At 47.7% G+C, this 7390-nt stretch overlaps 1 protein-coding gene across 1 annotated transcript in view; it reads right to left on the reverse strand.

Moving 5' to 3' along the window:
- LOC104688626 overlaps window positions 1-2172 on the reverse strand; it is a 32388-nt gene extending 30216 nt beyond the window's left edge. Inside the window, exon 1 of the mRNA XM_039560855.1 lies at window positions 1807-2172. The gene's annotated coding sequence lies outside the window, so the exon portion shown is untranslated. The remainder of the gene's footprint in view (window positions 1-1806) is intronic.
- Between the last annotated feature and the right edge of the window lie 5218 nt (window positions 2173-7390).

Here is a 7390-nt window from a genome sequence, read left to right on the forward strand (position 1 = left end):
GTTTCTTTTCTGTAGTGCTGTTGGTCAATAGTTTAGTTCAGTTACTGCCTGGTGTGAAATCTAACACTTTAGATTTCAGAGTTAGAGAACAACAGAAGTTGACTAGGAAACACAGGAAAAAAAAAAACTCAAGCAAAAATTATAGAGCTTTCTAATGCATTCAGAGTCCCACCATTGCCTTTCATCCCCAAAGGCACAGCACACAGCCAATACTTGCTCCTCATGACTGTACAGGCAAAGGCAGAAGAGAAACAGCACAGGAAGGATGCAATAATTCAGGGAAGCAAGGAAGTTATGTAGTTTAATAAGAGAGGTATGCAACTGGATGAGGGTAAGCTTGCATTCTGCAATGCAATCCTGACTTAAAAGAGAAACAAAATACAAAGCCCCACAACCATACAATTCAATAGATCCTGGTAAAGTTAGTATTTCAGTGCCAGAAATGTGGCTTAATTAAGTTCTCACTGTAGCTATCTTCACTAGGATACCAAAGTGAGATAAAACATCTTAATTTCAACCACAGTCATTGCTGTGTGTTTGTGTGCTGTGGCAAGGAATTCGTTTATCAGGCAGAATTAAAATGCTATTTGTCATCAGGGAAAGCAGCCCCACATCTTTATATATATATATATATATAAAATGATATAAATGTATGAAATATTATTTTCTTATACTCTTTTGGCTCATATCTTATAGAATAGACAATCTCTACTAGAAGTGTCAAACCTTGGTTCTATCAGGGTCCATAGGAAAAGTCACAGTCACTTCAGCCGGACCAGGACTGCTTATCCTTCCCAAAGCTCAGAGCGACTGCTTTGCAGCTGCTCCTGGTTGTGGGGTGCTCTGTGTTTCCTCCTCTGCCTTTCCACCGCAGCTCGGGTGCGCTCCGTGCTCACCCTCTCTCAGCTCCCCGTGCCCACTCTCTCTCAGCTCTGCCCGGATCCCTGCCCTGGGAGCTGTACCTGTCACTTGCTCAGTTTATCTGCTCTCCGTGCTACAGCCGAGGTGCACAAGAGCGGGGGAGAGCGAGCGTGGGGACTGTAATACAGCACGAGGTATTTCGTTTGGACTCCCCAAGCCAGGCTGTGACCGTGGAAGGGATGCCTTTGGGCAAGTGTTCTCATTTCTGCTGGGAATCCGTTATCACTGGGCTTTCACCGGATTTCGGGTCCGGCTATACCGAAGCGGAGGGGCTGATCCGGAGTCAGACTCCCGGAGCATCACATCTCGCGGTGCCTTTCGCACTCCGAGGCGAGTCCGCGGCCAGCACTACACCCCAAACCCCGAGGGGCTGGGGCCGAAGGGACCCGCAGCCGCCCCCGCCGCGGCCGCCCCGCTGCGTCCCTCCTCCCGGTGTCCGCGGCGCATCCCTCACCGGGGCTCCCGGCAGCTCTGCTGCACCCCTCGCCCCGGGACTCCCGGTCCCTCCCCACCTCCCGGCGGGGCTCCCGGGGCACCCCCTCCCCGTCGGGCTCGCCGCTGCCGCGCTGCCCTACCCGGTGCGGGCGGGGGCCGGTGCCGCCGGTGCCGGGGGTTACCTTGGCTCCCGCCCCGCCGAGGCAGAGCGCCGCGGCCGCCGCCAGGACGAGCCCCGCGCCGGGGCCGCTGCGGAGCATGGCGCGCCGTGCCGAGCCGCGCCGCGCCGAGCCGCGCCGAGCCGCGCCGCGCCGCGCACAGCCAGCGGAGCTGCCGCGCCGAGCCGTGCCCCAGCGGGCGCCGCTGACAGCGACCCCCCGAGCCCGGCCTCCCCGCCCCTCGCCCCCTCCCCCGGCCGCTCCCGGCCCCTGCCCTCCCCCGGGGGGTCACCTGCGGCGTGGAGCTCGGCGGGACCGGGCGAGGCGCCGCGGGAGCGGAGGGGGCTGGAGAGGAGAGGAGGGGGCTGGAGGGGAGCGGGGGTAGCCTGGTCCGAGTCCCCCTCCCTGGGGTGCTGTATCCTCGCCGGGCTTGGGAACCGCCGGGCTGGAGGCAGCTCAACCCCTGCGAGCAGCGGCGGGAGCGGGCTCCTGCGGGAAAAGTTTCTCCTGCGGGGCGGTGGGAGATGGAGGGGCTGCTGTGCTGGCGCTGGAGAGGGCGGCTGCCCTGGGCAGCGCACCCGACCGCTGCTCCAGTCCCCTGCCAGACCCCGGAGCCCAGTCAGGGGAGTGAACGGTCAGAGGAATGGGAAATAAGAAAAGGACTCAGGTCTTTCCAAGGAGCAAAAGGGACCCCAGCTTCATCATTGCACGAAGCAAGGGACAGGGAAGGAATATTCCCGGGCATCTTGGGGAGCGCAAAGCATAGGAGCTGCACAAAAACCAGCAGCCACTTAACTTTTCTGGAGGTGATGGGAGGGCAAGGACAGTCCCCGTTTCTGAGGCAGCCTTCTGGTTTTCCAGGTGAGACGCTCTCCTGCACGCCGTTGACTCACACCACATCCTGCAGTGAGTGTCAGATGACAACTCAATCAACGGGAAAAAATGGATAATACCTTCAGTTGGTGTCCAAGTGGGTGCATATAAGAAGCCTGAAGTTGGAGGGCTGGTGTCAAAGAAAACTTTTTTTCTTTCATAAATGGAGTCCTGTGTTGAATGCATCCTGGCACTGAGCTCATGCCTACTCCAGGCCCATTCACCGCCTGCTCCATGGGTTTGATGTCCCGACTGTAGGATACAATGTTTGAATCCCAAAGAAATGAAACAGGTCTTCACCTAATCTTCGCAGTACTTTTGAGATGAAGCCGCCTGTTAGCCTTTATTGGACACCTACAAAAAGTAACAACCTGATCAGCTTAAGGCTGAGGGAGGCTCAGGGACAGGACTCCGCTCACTCACTGCCCACAGGGACCACGCTGCCTCCCTGGGAAATTTACACATGCTGATTTAGAAGTAGCCCTTCTATGGAAGGGCACATAAGGAATGTCTCGATAGCTTAATTGGCTTGTTTATACTTCTTGCATTGAAAGCACAGATGCAAATAATTCTTTGGGTGACCAATTCTTATTTACCCTCCTTTTTTCAGAGCAAATTCTGTGTAAAGGGTGTTCCTGGGTTCTGACCTTGTCAGTTACTTACTGTGACTGCTTGTGTTTGAATTTACATTTTGCTCCTCCTGGGTAATATATCTTTGAGTTACCTGTCAAATGAAAAAGCATATATCAGAGAATTTATAACTACATTTTATCTGTTCTGAATAAACACAAAACCCAGGGCACTTGGCATCCTTGGCAGGAGGGTTTTTTAAGCAGAACACTTCTGCCTGAAGGGCAGTCTGGTCTCTGTAGCATAGCACTGTGGCGCATTGCTTTTCTCAACACTCACAGTTAAATCTCAGGGCGATGTCACCATAAATGTATGTTAAGCTTTGAAAAATTCCCGAAACAAGAAATCTACTTTTTTTCCACATGAGGCTCAGTGTGACAGAAGTAAATGCAGAGATTCCATCTGCTATTCCCTGATGCTGATGCACAGTTGTTGAGGACATAAGTCAAGGACTAGCTGGCAGAAAAGGGTATTCAAAACCTACATTTTTCTTTGCTTGGACATTGCTGGAATAAAAATATAAAAATATCTAAATAAAAGACAGAGAACAAGTCCAAGTCTAGCAGCTCTCTTTTTAAGGATCTTACACCCCTGTTATTTGGATTCCTTTCCAGGGGTCATCTGAGTGCAGGCACCCGTAATCATTTGGAGGCAAAGAGGGTGCTGTGTGGGCTATGCTGCCACTCCAAGCTGTAGACCTTGAGCATGTAGCACAGACACAACTGTATGCTGATTTCTCGTGTTTGTGTTTGCCCTGTTCTTGGCATCGCAAATTCTGCCACTATGTCTTTGTTCCCGTATCTCAGCAACCCTCTGCTAGCAGAACCTGTCCACACCACACTTCATCACTACAGCTTAGCAGCTGGAATTAAGGATCAAACGTACAGCAGTCTGATCATAAAGTATTTTCAGCTCAGGTTGTTGACCCTTTCAAACCGTATTTTTAATGAGGATTATGTTTTATATTTATGGTCTCCTTCCGTGAGCAGGCAGGAGGACTCTGTATAGGCTTGAACAACTTCCCACACCAGGCAGCACAGAAGACTAGGTCCAAAAGGTGTCTGACTGCCCACTGAAGGTAACAACCACGAAGCCAGGCTTGCAAGTAGTACCTGCAAACCTCTTCCAGGTGAGCTGCCTTCCCCCAGTGTCTCACAGCTGCCCGTTAGATGTGTCGGGCAGCTGGAAGGAGACTGGAGATACATTTACTGGAAGGATCAAGAAAGGACAGAAGGGTAAAAGGAACTTTGCTTCCTGCCTAATCTCACAGTCTCTACAGCCCCACATCTCACGGAGTTGCCACACAGCCCAGATCAGAGCTGTAGCCCATTCTCACCACACATCAGGAGGGGAGATACAGGGACAACAACTGTGCACATCCCTGAACAAAGGCCAAGACTCTTCCACAGTCTTTGAGACATCTTTAAGAAAGTAAATGTCCTGTTCTCTGTGTTGGACTACCTGTTGAAAAATCCAAGGTTTTCATGCTCTTTTAGCAAGTCCTTCCAAGGACAGTGTTTCCTATTGTACTATGCCATTTTGAGAGCTCTTGAAATGCTGAAGCAAGCACCAATTTCAGTAGAATAGTGACATTTATGAAGTTAGTGGATAGGACTTGTATGTATAATGGCAGCACTTTCTTAACCAGTAGCCCCAGGCTGGGAAAGTAATTTCTAGGAAAAAAAATAACTAGAAACTTACTGCTTCCAGACCAGCAGCAAAAATCATTTATTGTGGGAAAGCTAAGCTTGAAACCACTAAACCCCAGTAATTTCCATCAACTCTCTCTCTACCACACACACAGAGATACATGGAAAGAGAACTTTCTGAATTAATTTCCTGGAATATGTAAGGCATCCTGATACCAAAAGTAACTCTCCTTGCCCAGAGAGACTATTGTAGAACGTCCCACAGAAATGAATGCAGCTCTTAGCAGTTTCTGTTTTTCAAAACAGCTGGTGTGACCAAACTGAATCCAGATTTAAACAGGAGGAGGGCATTGGCAAGATACTTTCAGTAACAAGGCCTTAAATCTTAGTTTATTCTCCGTACACAAGAGCTCCCATCTTCAAACCTTATGGTTACACAATGTGGCTTTTTATGCTTTCCCAGCCTTCTCTTAGGTATAGCAGAGGTTGATTAAATCCAGCCTGAGCTATGTTGTTATATCAGACACACCGCAGTTGCATGTGTCCACTGTTTATAGAAATAGTCAGGAAAATAACATTTTAAATACTTATCCGTGCTTGAACAGACACGCTAAAAATTGCTTAGGTAGAATGCTGTAAAAATGTTCCACATATATAAATAAAATTTATGAGTAAATCAAATATGTAAATTAAATATTAAGGCAGTCTTTAATAAAGCATGTTTCTGAAGACTTGATTTCTAGTTCCATTGTCTGTATTTAATACAAAACTATTTTTTTCCTCAGTGGGTGTGAGAGGCAAGCTGGATGCCTGAGTCTGATTGCAATCTGCCAGTAATAGAGCTATTTATTTGTGGTTAGCACAGGTTTCTTTTTTGATGAAGTTTTTACAGACTGAGTGACACCAAGTAATAGAAATATGTAAGCAGAAAAACATGCAGTAAGCACAGGGAATTGGAACATCATGTTGTCAGTGGTTAGAGAGCAAGAACTTCCCTAAGGAAATATTTAGAAAAACGTGTTTGTAGCTATAAAAGCTGTAAGTGGAAAGCACCACGCATGGGCTTTGTGCTGTGCAGAGAGTGCCACCCTCTGCTCCTGCAGAGTATGGAGCCTTTCTCTCTAACCTGACTCTTCTTTCACTAGTGCAATTCTCACACACGCAGTGAGTTACAAAATTAGCCAGCTGGACAGTAACTCTACAAATGGTCAGTAGTCCCTGGTAATTTTGTTAGTTCAGCTCTTTAATTGCATTGTATGCCATCTTTTTTTATTTTTGCTCAGAGGAAAGATGAATAAATTTCCCTTCCTTTTTTAGGAACAAGGCCCTGTGGGTTCCTGAAAAAGACAATTCCTATTAAGGTCTGACAGAGCTCAGTCGGAGAGAAGGAAGCACAGCAGCTCCTGTATGCAGTCTAGTTGCAGGGTGAAAGAATGCTGCAGCTGGCTGTGCTTAAAGAATTTGTTGTGGTACCTTCTGATCTTTCTTCCTGAAGAGCTAAAGAGTGCTCTGCAACAAGAAAACTCTAACAGGCTTTGGGATTAAGCCATGGGTTATTTCACCGCTGGAGACAGAGACTGCAGTTTACACAAGTTGTCTCCTGCAGATTTACAGGAATCCCTTCATGTAAAGGCCTCATTTGTGATAGTGTTTGACATTTTCTCTGGCTTTTTAAACAACTACAATGACGTTCCTCTATTGTGCTAAAAATTACATTACTGATGATGGACATCTTTCAGTATGAAGGATTCTCTTTCTCTTTCAGGCAGCCTGATTAAGTCGGCTGCAGCTCTGTGCTTAGGCAATAGTCTCCAAACAAGTGGTTATTCCTGTAGCTGGGGCTTTGGTGCTATGTGGCAGACTAGCAAGTAAAAAAGATACTTTGGAGCTTTACCCAAGCATTACATTGTTCTAGAGAGATGGGATCAAAGTCAAGAAGCAAACATAGGCAAATATTCCAACTGAAGAGAACAGTTACTTTCGTGACTCAACAAATTGAGTTCTCTGTTAGTTATTGTTTTCTGGTTTTGAGTTCTCTGCGAGAGACAAAACTTCAAGCTTTTACATTCTTAAAAGAAAATCTAAACCAGATCAAATGAAGATCAAGCATTCAAGTCTTCCTCACCATATTGTTCTTGGCAACTTTTGTGGAAGAGTATCCAGTGAAGGTCACTACTAAAGATTTGAAACACTCACTCACACACGCAGTTCTCAGGAGATCCTCGCTCCCCTTCACACATTCAAATCCCGCACATGGTTTACAAGCTCAGTGCCAAACAAGCATTCAGCCAAGTTCAAACTTCAGTTGACACTGGTGCTGATCCAGCCTGGGATTGCCCACTTATACAGGCATCTGGCTCAGGCAGCAGAACAGCAGGAGGCTGTCCCATGAATCCAGATACACTTTCTCTGGATACCTCTGGGAGCCTCTCTTACAGCCATGCATTTGCACTTGAAAACAGTCCTCTTCCTGACTTAAGTTTGTAAAGTAATGTTCTCTTCCAAATAATGCCTAGAGGGCTGTGTAATGTGTACAGGAAAACACCTAGTTGCTGGCAATATCCAGGAGCTCGGTTAACAAGTTTGCAGTTCAAACAGCATGCTGGTTTTTTGGTTTATCAACCCTCTGACTTGTGGAACAGCCTCCCGTCTTCCTAGAGAAACAGCTCAGGGGATTCATCTTCATAATAAGGATAATTTGGAAAGGTTGATAACAGAGGAATA

The sequence above is a fragment of the Corvus cornix genome, chromosome 15 (genome assembly GCF_000738735.6).
Source record: "Corvus cornix cornix isolate S_Up_H32 chromosome 15, ASM73873v5, whole genome shotgun sequence".
Classification (NCBI taxonomy): domain Eukaryota; kingdom Metazoa; phylum Chordata; class Aves; order Passeriformes; family Corvidae; genus Corvus; species Corvus cornix.